General features: G+C 36.5%; 1 pseudogene; it reads left to right on the top strand.

Annotated features, from left to right (window-relative positions):
• Positions 1-12,424: 12,424 nt before the first annotated feature.
• LOC140523903 (polyribonucleotide 5'-hydroxyl-kinase Clp1-like) lies at positions 12,425-13,702 on the top strand (annotated as a pseudogene).
• Positions 13,703-14,781: the final 1,079 nt, after the last annotated feature.

The following is a 14,781-nucleotide window of genomic DNA, read 5'->3' on the forward strand; positions in this document are numbered from 1 at the left end:
CATAACAAAATAAGTCAGTTATGAATGAAAGAAGCAAATTGTACCTCACAAGCATAAGAGATTGTTTGATAACATTAGACTCATGACTGGAAAATCTTTATAGATGGATCCTTGAAAGTGGGGGGGGGAATGGTTCCTGCCTTTATTACACAATCTTAGACTCCTATGATTATTTGTTTGTGATTTTTGCTTACTCAATTTCTTTATGATAAGGAAGAATTCAATTGTTGGGTAAATGGGTAAATTATAGTATGAAATAACTGTCCCGTGAGAGGGAAAAGTAATCAAACTTTTCCTTCAATTTAAGAAAACAAAGAAAAGGAAAACCAAAATGATCTCATTTACTTTTAGATTGGTCAATAGACAGATGAGGAGAATGGAAAAGATAAAATTTATCAAAATTTGAGTCAAATTTTGCAAAAATTTATACAATTCTTTCAAAATAGATTGTACAATTTGGGTTATGTGGTAATGCAATTAGGTCACATCAGAAGAGATGTATTGAAAGACTAATTACTACTTATTCAATGCAACTTGGAAGGTTTTCATATTTAGCATTATGCTGTTTAATATTTGCATTCAAAGAGATCAATGAAGATCTATGTAGCACACACCAAATTTTTGGATAACACATATTTGAAAAGTTACCTATCACTTTGGATGATAAATCTATGATCAGAAAAAAATAATATTGAGAAATCAGATCAATGGATTAAACACATTGTAAACATTTAACATTTTTCATCCCCTTAATAAAGATATCCAAAAGTAGAATGGATTACAAATGAAAATGATTGCATGAAGGAATAAATAAATGGCAATGGGAGTTTTCCCTCCCTGGGGGTACTCTTAAGAGAACAGCTGATCCCTCATTAGCAATATTACAGAAGAGATACTTATCTAGGTATTTGTTGATTTAGATGACTATTTTTGTCCTTGAACATTTTGATTTTGTGATTTCCGAATTTTGTTTTTCTGCTACCATAACATAGATTAATAACTTACACAATACAATACCAACACAACTGTCTTCTTAGAATGAGCATTAAAACAATCAATAAAATAGAAAAGCTAGAAATGTGGCAGCTTATGTGAGTGGTTATGATTGTGTCGGAATTGTCCAGAGGCAAAGCAGAAGCCAATCTCTAATGTAATTCAACTTATAGACTCCAAAACTATCTTAGATATCCTTAGAGTCTACAACTAGGGCTAGTTGAAAGGAATAAGACCCATAGCAAAGTGAAGGCATTAATATTATCCATTGTACTATATGGCATACTAATAGAAATGTTTTCTTCTGAAATATAAGCAAGGATTTATAGAGGAAGGAAGATGGTGAAATTCCAAAAGTTATTACGCAAACATGAAGACTTTTCAAACATATGGAAGGAAATGCAGTTAGAGTGATCAGCCATGTTATGAGAAACACACGAAAGTAATGCTTGCTGAAATGCCCAGCAACCAGGTCAAGGAAGCTACATCTGAACAATTTTTTGACAGCAAGAATTTATAGCCCTTAGAATTTGCTACAGGACATAAAAATCTTTTTTTTTTCCTTCTGGCTTTTTAAATCAGGAAATATTCTTCTCCTTTTATAGGAAATTACCTATGATTTTATCAGCAGTCACCTGTACTGAAGTGAGAATGAGTGAGACAATGAAATGAAGGGAAACTAGTATGAAATTTTTCCCATTTTCAGAGTTCTCCTGATTTCAATGATTTGATACTTTTCAATAATGCAAATTGCAATGCATACCTGTATAGTCTAATTCTAGAATATAGAATATGATGGAGAGATATGATTTTTTAAAACATTTTTTCAAATATCAAAAAATCTATCTCTCCTACCTATAAACCTATTGAAAAAGGAAGAAAACAAGTATTGTTCATGTACACATACATCTAGCTTCAGACGTATAGATACATAGATATAAACATGTGTACGTGCGTGTGTTTCTCAGTGTACAACCTGAGGCCATCAATTCTCTCTCAGTAAGTGAGTAATTAGTTTCATTCTCGGTGTTCTAGAGTTATTTCCTGGTCATTCTGTTAATCAATCTTTTTAAGTATTTCAATGTCTTTACAATGATGTTTTATTGTATGTTTTATTCTATGAATTGTTCTGTTCTCTTCACTTCATTTTATAAAAGTCATCATTGGGTTTTCTGAAATTGTTCACAAAATAACTCCTTCCAGTATAATAGTATTATAGTATATTGCATATTCATGATTTATTCAGATTTCTCTCTCTCCCCCAGTTGATGGGTACTCCCCTAGTCTGCTGTTGTTTTTTTTTTCCTTTTTGCTGCCACAAGGTGGGAGGGGGATATATATATAATATGCATATATATATATATATATATACATATATATATATATATGTATGTATGTGTGTGTGTGTTTACTTTGCAGTTATTTACCTCTTTGATACTGAGGAACATACAGATCTGGTGATCGTATTCTTGTGTCAAAATCCTTCCACTTCATAGAAACTGTGAACTTTGCAAGCCACTCGCCTCTCTAGGATGTCTTGCAAGATCAGTTTCAAAAACTATATTTTAGATGAATCCCTGAACCTATCTGGAAGCATCAATTCTCCTTTAACTAGCATATCAGCATCTACTGAATGCTAATCAATGATTATGGATCTAGATTTCTAGGCTAAACTAGATATGCAGGTAGCAGCTAGGTAACTTGATGTTAATGATATTTAAGATCTTCCCAGTCCATTAATAGGTCTCACATGGAGCCCATTAAGGGAAGTTTGCTTAGGGGAGGCTTGCTTGTAGGAAGGCTTTCACACCTTTTGCTAATTTCTAATTAGGCACTGAATCAGGAGGGCTGTGATGCCTTCTGGCTCTCACAATTATATATGTGTATATAGATATAGATATAGACATATATATATATGTCTATCTATCTCTATAGCTCTATCTATCTATCTATCTATCTATCTATCTATCTATCTATCTATCTATCTATCTATCTATCTGTTTATACTCTGAGTTGGTATTTTGCTTTGGGGGCTTACTTATGATAAAAAACTTGTGATTCCCTGGTCAAGACTCTAAGTAGCTGTAAATTCATACCCCTGACTGCTCAGATATAAAGGCTCTTTTGATCCAGTGGTGTATGTTAAGGGTATAACAATGTTGCTTTGGTTCAGGTAATCAGAGTACTGTTGGTCTTTATGTTAATTTCTCTGTATTTTCTCTGATGTCCAAGGTGCTGACCGTTCCCCTGAAATGCTGAATGTAATTACAAAAGATTGTTGACCCTTTGAAAGTTACTTTCTTTTAAGAAAAACAGATACAAGAACCAGAGCTAACAGATCCTCCTGAGTGTGCCCGGGTGCTTGCCATTACAGTAAGTCAAAGAAAAATGCAAACTTTTTGGTATCATCAAAGAGCTAGGGAAAAAGATTAGACCCACATATGGGAGGAGCAAAAACACCATGGGGAGGCTAAATGAGGTGTCAATGCTCCAGGATTATTTTTAGAATGTTTGGTTATTGTTTTTTTTTTTTCTTTTGTTTTCAAAAAGGACTAATGACATCACAGGGTGATGTCTTGATTTATGAGTAAATTGAATTTAAGTGAGTGGCACAGAATCATCAGCTTCACTCTCTCTTCCTGAGTCACTGAAGTCTAGTCAAGACAATAGTCAGGACAACTGATGATGGTCAGAATGCAGTGAAGTACCTGAATTATCAGTGTATTGGTTTCTTCAATACCTGACCAACCCGACCAAGCTCTAAGCACTCCACAGTGGCTGCTTCAGCCACCTCCATGGCCACTGGAAAATCAATGCTTTTATCCACACATTCCACCAAGGGAAGGCTTCACATTCTTGAGGCAGACACAGCGCCCCCCCCCAACTCACTGACAGGTTTGTCACTCTTGATTACCCTGAACATGGTTTTAGTATATCTACTGAATGAGAGGGTTTACCAGGGTGTAACCACTCTGAATGTGGCACTTTGTTAGAGTCTGAAGTGAGAATTGCATGAGATATAAACACCAAAGGTTGATGAGCAGGCCTGAAAAGGGCTCAGCAAATCCTCACACCAGAGGTGCTAGTTCTGCTTGAACACCTATACAGAATAGTACATCCTAGGTTCCCACTTCAGTTGCAGCATTGTCCATTTCTTTCCAAAGAAGAAAAAGTAATACCTTTTCCTCTGGTGATTTTCAAAACATTCATATGAGATCCTTATTTTGAATATCCTAATAGTCTGGGTTCTTTCCCCCTTGTTATCCCTTCCATTTTCCAACACATAGGCCATAAGAATGGAAGAAAAGATGATTCTACAGTTAAGATTTGCATTATAAGGATTTAGGAATGACCTAAATTTTTTTTGGAGGAATAGATATCAAAAAGGGCATTACAAAAGTTGCAATGTATTGTTTATTCCCTCTTAACTTGCCCAAATTTTGATATTCTTTCTTTAGGTACCCTTTCCATTACCAAAATTATAGTCTTTTGTACCATTTCCAGAATCTCCAACAACTTTAAAGAATTTTGCTTTTGTATGTGTGGATGTTGATCGTAAGTTTTACTTCACAGTTCAGTATCCCCCAGTTGGTTACATGATAAAACCCTACTTATAAGGGGTTTTTTGTTTGTTTCAGTATTTGCATGATTGTTCATGCTTTGAATTCAATTTAGCATGCATGTTTAAATACATATAATCAGTGTACTAAAATCTGAAACCAAATAGTTACTTTTCAGATGAAAACTGTTAATTTGAGATCTTGCCTTAGCCACAAAATGATTTTTAAATATTTGATAAATGACTAACGTGCTTTGCTGCATCTTGTAATTTGAAGGTACAGTTCCAAATCACTTTGTAGAACTGCTAGACCAGTTCACAACTTGAACAAAAGGGTATTCATATATTTGTTTTCTCAAAAACCACTTAGCATGTCCTTTCTTTTGCGGCAACTCTACCAATCTGATATGTATGAGATCAAAATTCAGAGTTTCTCTAATTTGCATTTCTATTTCTTCTTAGTTATCTGGAGTATATTTAGATAGTTATTTATACTTTGTATTCCTTTTTTTTTTTTTGGAACAGTTATTCATATGCAATGACCATTAACAAATTAATTGAACAATGCTTTTACTCTTATAAATTTGAATCAATTCTGTACAACTTTGGAAACGAGAGCAAAATAAGACAAATGCTGCAAAATACTTTTGTTTGTTTTTTTTTTTTACAAATTATCTATTTTTCATCGAATTTTAGGTGCAATATTTTTTTAATTTTAAGAAAAATATTTAATCAATTCTATCTAGTTTATCTTCTGTGATCGTTTCTATCTATTGTTTTTTATGATCTCTTACTCTATCCATGGATCAAAGAGGTATCTTTCCTTACTCTTTTAATCTGTTTATGATGTTACACTTTATATCTAAATCATGTAGCCATTTGGTTCATATGATATAAAATGCCAGACTATGACTAGTTTCTGCCAGATTGATTTCTAGTTTTCCCTGGAGGATGAAAGCTGTTACTCTTATGGTGTAGGGAACTCTTTTCCAAAGAAGAAATTATCTCTATCAGTGCAGATTGTAACTTTTCTGCTCATTATAGTTTATAAGTTATTTGTGGTAAAGGGACTTGCTCAAAGCTGATAAAGCAGGTTTGAATCAAAGGCATGACTTTAGTACTTAGAGCTTTGGAGAGTGTTTAGGAGGACTAGTGACTCCAGTGTGAGGGCTTGCTGAGTGCCCTTGAAGCCTACTCTTCTACGTTTTGTGTTCACCCAACTATCACCTATGATTCCAAGAAACTATAGCATTCATGGTGGCCACACCCTATCACCATCTCAGCAGACAGGATAAACCAGGTTGAGGGCAACTAATATACCTCAAATCCAGTTAGTCAGTTCAAATACCAGAAAGCCAAATCCATCATAATAACAAAAATCTTTACACAATAACAAAGTAGAGAACAAAACAATCCCCAAGCCTTCCCCCTGCTAGACTTCCCATAAAAGAGCAGGAGCTCCATTAAACAAATCACAAGTAGGCTCCCTTAAACAAAATCACAAACAAGTTCTTTCACTCACAATTAGCTGGCTGCCGATTTGCATGCATCCTTCCTGGCTTTTCCTAGACTCTGACAATTTTCCTCTCAGCTCTGCTCTAGTTCTGCCTCTTCTGGTTCCACTCTTTCTATTCCTCCTATTCAGCAAACACCTCCCACCACAGGCTCCATGTGACTCACTTATGTGATTCAGGCTTCCATGTGACCCAGGAAGGTCATATGGGCCTATTAATGAATGACAAAGATCTTCCTATTTAAATTATCATTACATGCAGCCTCAAGATCTTTTGTATTCCTTACATAGGTCAGTGGAGCCACTGGAATCAATAGAACTTTAACAGGGATAACAGAAAATAAGCATATTAAACAATATCATAGGCAACAAGTGTCAATAGAACTTTACAACAATACAACTAGGATCACAGAAAATAAGCACATAAAACAGTAACTTAGGGTGGGGCTTGAACACAAGCACCTCATCATTACCCCTTGGACAAATGGGGCCCAAAATCTTGTGGTAAGGGAGGGTAAGGTCTCTTCTTTGAAAACTACTTCCTGCTGAGATTGAACACAGAACTGTCCCTGCCCCAAGAGTTTCCATTTGAGAGGTCAGTTCTTTAGCTTGGTGGATGCCAGGTGGAGAGGTGACACATCACAGTTGTGGACAAACAGTGACATCTGACTTAAACAATCAGGCATCTGCATGTGGAGGGTACTAAGCTTGCAGAAAACAAATGTAACAAACAAGATGAACAGAGAAACAGCCAAAAAGAAACAAGGAGGCAAAAAACCAAAAGCAGAGTAGATAGGGTCAGCCATGCTTCTGGAGTCCATGGACCCACCATCATAGCCTCATTCACTATTATTTACTGTTTTCTAATTTGCAGTTTTAGGGTCATCATTCTGGCTAGAGGGATACTTTCTTTACTCTGAGTTGGGGTGTGGGCAACCTCCCATTCTCCCTGCAGATGTGACAAATTTGGATACAATGTTTTGGGAAGATCTGTAGGGGCAGTTCCTACATCCCTGCTCAGTCCAGTATCAAACCTCTTTCCTTGATGCATTTTCTATAGTTCATTAGTTGGAATGTCATCTATTCTTCCAAAATCTACCGCTGCTCTCAATGGAGCAGTAAACATTTCTGTTCTTGTCAATATATTCTGACATTGAATCTGCTAACTATTTACTCTTCTCTCTTGAGAAAATTTATCTTTTCCATTGATTCTCACCATATAAGATACCAATGATTCTCCAATCCTTTAGGTGAACTGACTCAAAATATCTGGGACCTCCTGCTAAGCAGAATTCTCAATTACATCCCCAAACACTGTGTGGACACCCTGATTCTCTTGCTACCTTCGTAGTGTTTCATTATTCTTCCGCATATCCTCCTGGCCTGTGTTTGGGCCCCAATCAAGCCCAGACTGTGTAAGAGCTGCATTGACCTTCTTATTGTTAACTTTTCACCTCTTCCTGTGAGCCAAACCAACAACAGCTTTTTCTTCTGCCACCTGATACTTTTTAGTTTGCTCTTCTAAAGAACAGTTGAGCATAGAAAGATTCTCTTGCACATCAGCTAATTCCATTTCTATCTGAGCTTTCTTCTCTAGCAGCTTGTCTCTGCTTTTACATACAATTTGATAGCTTGTTAGCAAGGCCCAGGCTCTCCTACATACCCCTGCCATTTCTTTCTCTGGTTCATTGGTATTCCCTGTAGACATTTTTCTAAGTCTCTTGGTTCTCCTTTCTGTAGCCTTGGTCCCCAATTTTCACAAAACCCTGTGCTTTTAGCCCGTTCTCTTGTTAGGGAGGAATAAAGCAAATCGTCCCACCCTCAAACATCCATTTTTTCCTCCAAAGCCTTCCTGACTCTAGATGTCTGAGATTACTTGATCCCATCCTCTTCATTGTTTGTAGAACCAATTTGAAATTCACAGAGCTGACTGAAGCTATGAATATCCCTGCGCAATTCTGAATCACAAAACATAATAGACCCTCCACATAGAAGACTGAACCAAAACATCTGTTCAGACATCAGAAAGTCAAATCCATAATAATAACACAACTCTATACACAATAACAATGCAGATAACAACACCATCTCCAAGCCTTCCCCAGCACTATCAAATAAATCACAAGCAGGTCCCCTTAAACAAAATCACAAACAAGCTCTTTCACTCAGACGAGCCAGCTGCCTGTTTGCCTGCATCCTTCCTAGCTCTGACTATACTCTGACCAATTTCCTCTCACCTATGCTCTAGTTCTGCCTCTTTCTGTTCTACCCTTCCTGTTCCTCCCATTGAGCAGACACCTTCCACCACAAGCTCCATGTAACTCAGAGTTCCATGTGACCTAAACAGGTCACATAGACCAATGCATTGGAAAGATATTCCTATTTAAATTACCATTATAATCAAGCATGGGAAGACTTTCCTCAGTACAATGGGCAAATGAGAATAATTTGTTCCAGTGATCATGAAGATGGCTGAAACAGATGCTGTGCAGTGCTTCCAGTTTAAGTAGATATTGAAAATGTCAATTTCTTCCACTGTATCCCTGATCATTACCAGTAATCTTGATTTTTGTCATGCCACCAGACTTTGATGAAACATTACTTCATGATGTCATTGGTCCTCTTCACAAACAAAGGAAGAAAAATAGTAAGAATAGAACTGTTCTGTTCATTCTCAGAGACCTGAAAAAGGAACATTTGGTAGAAATTGCAAAGAGGAATATTTTTTCTTGATGTCAGGAAAATTCTCCCAATAATTGATGTATAAAAGTGAAATAATCCACCTGGAGGACTGGTTTGCAATCCAGAGATCGAATAATCAATTTTTGTTCAATAAGGACTTAGTATATTTCCTAAGACAACATAGTCATTTGATAAATGCTTGTCAACCAAATTTGACATGATGAATAGATTATAGTTGGGATTCCTTCTGTGTTTGTGTTGGACCAAATTTCAACATTCTGTTATTCTTTGATTCTATGAAGGTGAATTTTCCATGTCATAAGTCAAGACATCATGGGTGATGTCATTAGTCCTCTTCAAATATGAAGGACAAACAATGGTAACAAATATTTTTATGTACAATATCTAATTCCAAAGACAACTTGTGATCTATTATACAATGCTGTATTTTGTACATCTATCAATCCTTTAAAGTTATGCAACTAAATACTGGGAGCCCTTTCTCTAGTTCACATGATAGTTTAGATTCCAGAAAAGCAGTATATATTTGCCATCTGATCAGCCAACTTTGTTTTTCTAAAAATAAAAATAATTTTCCTGAATGGGACATAAAATTTTAAAGTAAAGCATCTGTGAGATTAGCACTAGAACAATATTTCTAGATGAAAGAAAGAAAAAAAGAAAGTTAAGCACATGAGTAAATTTGAAAAGTTTATGTACCAGTGGGGATAGACAGATAGTGTGTGTGTGTGTGTGTGTGTGTGTGTATTTATGTGTGTGTATTTATTTGAGTTTGTAGAATGCCCAATTAATATAGAAATGAGAAGTGACCTATAGAATTTTGGACCTGAAGTGACCTTTGAAATTATCTAGTTCAGCACTCTGATTTAAGAGTAACAGATAAATGTTAGGGAGGTCAAGTGAGCTACTGAGGTTTATATATTAAAAGGTACCAGAACTCAGATGTCTGGTTTCCTAATCCAATAAGTTCTCCATTACATCACACAATACAATATCTAGCAGGAAAGATGACAATTTTTTTAAAATAATGGAGGTATTCTGCCTTCACTTTTGTTAAAAGTCAAATTCTTTGACTTCCAGGACAGAATCCAGTTTATGGATAAAAGGCAGAGACTCTCCTGAGCTCTCCTAAATTCTTTAAATGTCTTTAAATAATGCCTCAAAATGATTTCTGAAGTAGCAGATCTCACAAAAACATAGAGTGAAACAATTTTCTGACCCAAGACAACTTAGAAGATTAACAAGAAAGGTTTGTCATACTCCCTGGTAAGAGTAGCTCTCAGTCCAGCACAGGCTGTGCCAACAGGCCATGCCCTAGCAAATCAGTAGCCAACCTTGTGGGCATCTGAATCAGTAGCAGCAGCAACAATAATAGGTTTCAGATTTCTCAGTCCGTGGATCATAGGTATATAAAATTCCCGGTCAAAAGTGCCCCTTTGCTGGTACTAGATACATAGTTTTTTGCATTATCCATAGATGGTTCATGGTCACAAGTCTGAGTTCTAGTAACAAGGAAAAGGGGAGCATTAACATACCAAGGCTGGCAGCCACAGAGGAGTGGGGACCCTGGTCACATTTCCAGGGCAGAAAAGATTTCTTGTGTACACTCAAAAACCAAAGTGTTGGCAAGGATAACAGTAAACACACCTCTCCTTAGATCATGCCTTGGAAAAACTGAAAACTTGCAGACTCCTAGAACTAGTTCTAAAAAATATCAACAAAAAAGGCCTGAAGCTTGGAATAATGCCCCCTCTACCACTGAATCAGAGCTCAACTTTAGTATGAAATAAAAGGCAAAACAGGCTGAAAGAAAATAACAATGATAACAAAAAAGAACATGACTGTAGAAATTTGCTGTTATCACAGAAAAAATGAAAACACAAACTTAGAAGAAGACAAGACAACAAAGTAAAAATAGTTACATCCAAATCCTCAAAAAGCAATGGGAATTGATCTCAAGCCTAAAAATAAATCCTGGAAAAGTTCAAAAAGGAAAAAATAACTAAACAAATAAAAGAGGTAGAGGAAAAAGTGGGAAAAATAAATTAGAATGAAGCAGGAGGAACATGAAGAAAGATGCAATAGCTTAGTAGATGAGGAATGAAAAATACTAAAGAAAATAACACCTTAAGAACTGAATAAGTCAAATGGTAAAGGGGTCACAAAAATACACTGGCAAGAACTCTTTAAAAAGCAGAATTCACCAAATGGAAAAATAGGTACCAAAGCTCAGTGAAGAGAATAATTCCTTTAAAGACAGAATTGGGCATGTGAGAGCAATGATTCTACGTGATATCAAGTAACAATAAAACACAATCAAAAAATGAAAAAAAGTAAAATAAAATGTGAAAAATCTGAAATTCAAAGGTGAGATTGATAAAATTGAAAGTTTTAAAAAAATGTTGACCTAATAAAAACAACAGTGAAGCTTATTTTATGGGGGGAAATAAAATAGATAAAATTGCTCAATGATTGAAAAGAAAGAGAAAAACAAATTACAAGTATAAAAATGTAAAGGGTGAATTCATCATGACTGAGGATTAAATTGAATGAATTTTAAGAGGTATTCTCCTAAATTATATGCCAGTAAAACTGATAAGCTAAGTGAAATAGATGAATATTTACAAAAATATCAGCTGTGCAAGTTAACATAAGAGGAAACAGAATACTTACATAACGCTAACTTAGAAGAAAATGAACAAGCCCTCAATGAACTCCATAAGGAAAAAAAAACCCAGAACCAGGTGGATTTAAAAGTGAATTCTACCAAACATTTTAAGAATATTGTATTCGAATATCAAATGAAATATTTTAAAAAATAGGTAAACAAGGACTCTTACCAATTTCCTTTTTTGTGAAACAAATATAATTTTGATACTTAAATCAGGGAGGCAAAAACAAGTAATGAAAACTACAGTAGTTTTCTTAATGAATATGAATACAAAATTTTAAAATAAAATATTAGCAAGGAGATTGCAACAATATATCACAAAGGTCATATCCTATATGAAGCAAAGATGGCAAATTAGAAAAAGCAACCCAGCAGAGCTCACTAAATATTTGCCTCCAAGCAACTTTATAATAACTCATCAAATCAAATTTTTGTGTTAAAGAGTCAACAAAAGGTCCCAGTGAGACATTATTTCAGCCTCAGCCAATTTAGTAGGAAAAGTTTGTGACACAAGTTTGGGTGACTGCCCAAAGTATAACATGTCAGCAGCAATGGTGGGGTATGGAAACCTACAATTAGGGAATGGCTGAATAAGTTACAGTATATGGTGGTTATGAAAGTATTGTTGTTCAGTTGTTTCTATCATGGCAGACTTTTTTTTTAGGGTTTTCTTGGAGGAAATACTAAAGTGGGTTTGCCACTTTTTTCAAGGTCATATTACAGATGAGGAAACTCAGGCAAATAGGATGAAATAACTTGTATATGGTCACACAACTAGTAAGTGTCTAAGACCAAATTTGAATTTGGGAAGTTTCGTTCTGACCTGAGGTCTAGGACTCTATCTGCTGTTTCACCTAGCAGCCCTATTGTGCTATAAGAAATGATGCCTTAAATGCCTCCCATGGCTTCCTCTTCCCCCATAAAAGGCTGCGAGGGTTCCAGTTTCCAGCAGGGCTCCCAAGACAGTGACCACACAGAAGAAAAGATGGCAAAAGAATCCAATGATGGAAAGAAACCACTGATTAAGTTTGAGTTAGAACGAGAGACAGAACTATTTTTTGAGGTGGAGGCCTCCCAGTCAGCTCAGCTGAAACTATTGGCTGATATGGTAGAAATCTTTGGCACAGACCTGTCTTGAAACAAAAAATTCACTTTTGACACAGGTGTCAAAGTTGCTGTCTTCACATGGCATGGTGTTCTCTCCAACTGAGCGGGTGCACTGAGGCGGCTTATATCTCCAAAGGCACTCCCATGCCCATTTATCTTAACACTCACACTGCCCTAGAACAAATGAGAAGGTAATCTGAGCATGAGGAAGAGCATGGTCCTCCAGTGATGGTAGTCGGCCCTATGGAGGTCGGAAAATCCACAGTATGCTGCCTTTCACTCAATTATGCTGTGCGACTAGGTCAGAGACCCACCTATGTGGAGCTGGATGTTGGCCAAGGCTCTGTGTCCATCCCTGGAACTATGGGGGCCCTTTATATTGAGAGACCCACTGATATAGAGAAGGATTTCTCTATACAGACCCCACTGGTCCATCATTTAGACTCCACTACACTTGGTACCAACCTCAAGCTTTACAATAAGATTACATCATACCTTGTAGACATCTTCAATCAATATTGCATGAGGTAAACCACCGAACTTCTGCAATGACTGCATCATTAAAACCTGTGGGTGGGTCAAGGGCTCTGGCTACCAGGCCTTGGTGCATGCTGCTTCTGCTTTTGAGGTGAATGCAGTGGTAGTGTTGGACCAAGAATGACTGTACAATGAGTTGAAATGTTATTTGCCCCACTTTGCATGCACTGTTCTACTCCTCAAGTCGGGAGGAGTGGTTGAATGGTTGAAGGACTTCTACCGGGAATATGGGAATATAGGGATGAGCACATCCAAGAGTATTTCTATGGTTTCAGAGGCTGCTTCTGTCCCCACACCTTCAATGTCAAGTTTTCTGATATAAAAATCTACAAGGTAGGGGCTCCCACCATCCCAGACTCATGTCTCCTTTTGAGAATGTCACAGGAGGACAATCAGCAGAAACTGGTACCTGTTTCCCCGGGAGACATGGTGCATCACCTCTTGAATGTCAACACAGCTGAGGGCACTGAGGAGAACATCTCGGAGGCCAGTGTGGCTGGCTTCATTGTGATGACTAGTGTGGACCTGGAGCACCAGGTTTTTACTGCTCTCTCCAACCCCTCCCCCACTGCCTAAAAACTTCCTCCTCATCATGGGCATCTACTTCATGGATCTGTAGTAGAGATTTCTGCATGTGTCAGAAGGACCCTCCACATACATCTTGGGGGGAGGGGAGGAGGGCTCAGGTGGCTATAGGTGCTTGTGGTCAGAAACTCCTGGGTAGAAATCTGGTTTAGTGGGAAGCAAGTCATCTTTGAGAACTCATGGTAACCTGACCCTTTGAGATTATATTTTCTTCTTGGTTTGTGACAGGTGACTTGTCCTCAGAGTAGATCTGGGATGCCAACTAGGATTTTCAGAGACCCTGTGAAAACACTTACTGTATCTCACTATGTTACTAGGTGGTCCAATAATTTTCTTCCTTTTGGCTTTTCATCCTTAACTTCTATTTCATACACTATCCTTTTGCCTTTGTTCATGGCGAGAGTACAAATTGAAGGACATATTAAAGGAGAATTCAGACTTTTAAAAATGATTTTTTCTAGTTTTAATAAATATTTTTGCAACTCTTTAAAAAAATAAGAAATGATGAGCAAGATGGTTCCAGAAAAATATTTGAGAAGTGTGAAAAAATGAAACATGAAGTGAGAAGAATCAAGAGAACGTTATACATAATAGCAGCAATATTTTAAAGATGGAGGATTCTGGATGACTTAGTTGCTATGATTGAGAAAATGATCTGAGACAATTCCAAAAGACCACGACGAACAATGTTATCTACCTCCAGAGTGAAAACTGATGAACCCTGAATTTAAATTGAAGCATACTGTGCCCCTTTTTTCTCTTTTTTGATGTATATTATTTTACATCGTGGCTAATATGCAAATTTGTTTGCTCTAATTGCTTGCCTTCTCAAGAAGGGTGGAAGAGGGGAAGGGAGGCATATGATTTGGAACTCAAAAAATATTCTAAAATTTACATGCAGTTTAACAAAATAGATTTAAAAATATATTTAAAAAGTAAATTCATTTTATTAGATTTATATTATCTTTAATCTAAGTACTTGTGAAGGTGAAGCCTGAATTCTCTGAAATTTTCTCTGAAAATTCTCTTTCTCATGTCAATTCAACACGATAAATCTATTTTACACACCTGTTATGGTCAAAATACTGGTGTAAGTACAGAAGATATTAAGTG

Source organism: Notamacropus eugenii, chromosome 2, assembly GCF_028372415.1.
Source record: "Notamacropus eugenii isolate mMacEug1 chromosome 2, mMacEug1.pri_v2, whole genome shotgun sequence".
NCBI lineage: Eukaryota > Metazoa > Chordata > Mammalia > Diprotodontia > Macropodidae > Notamacropus > Notamacropus eugenii.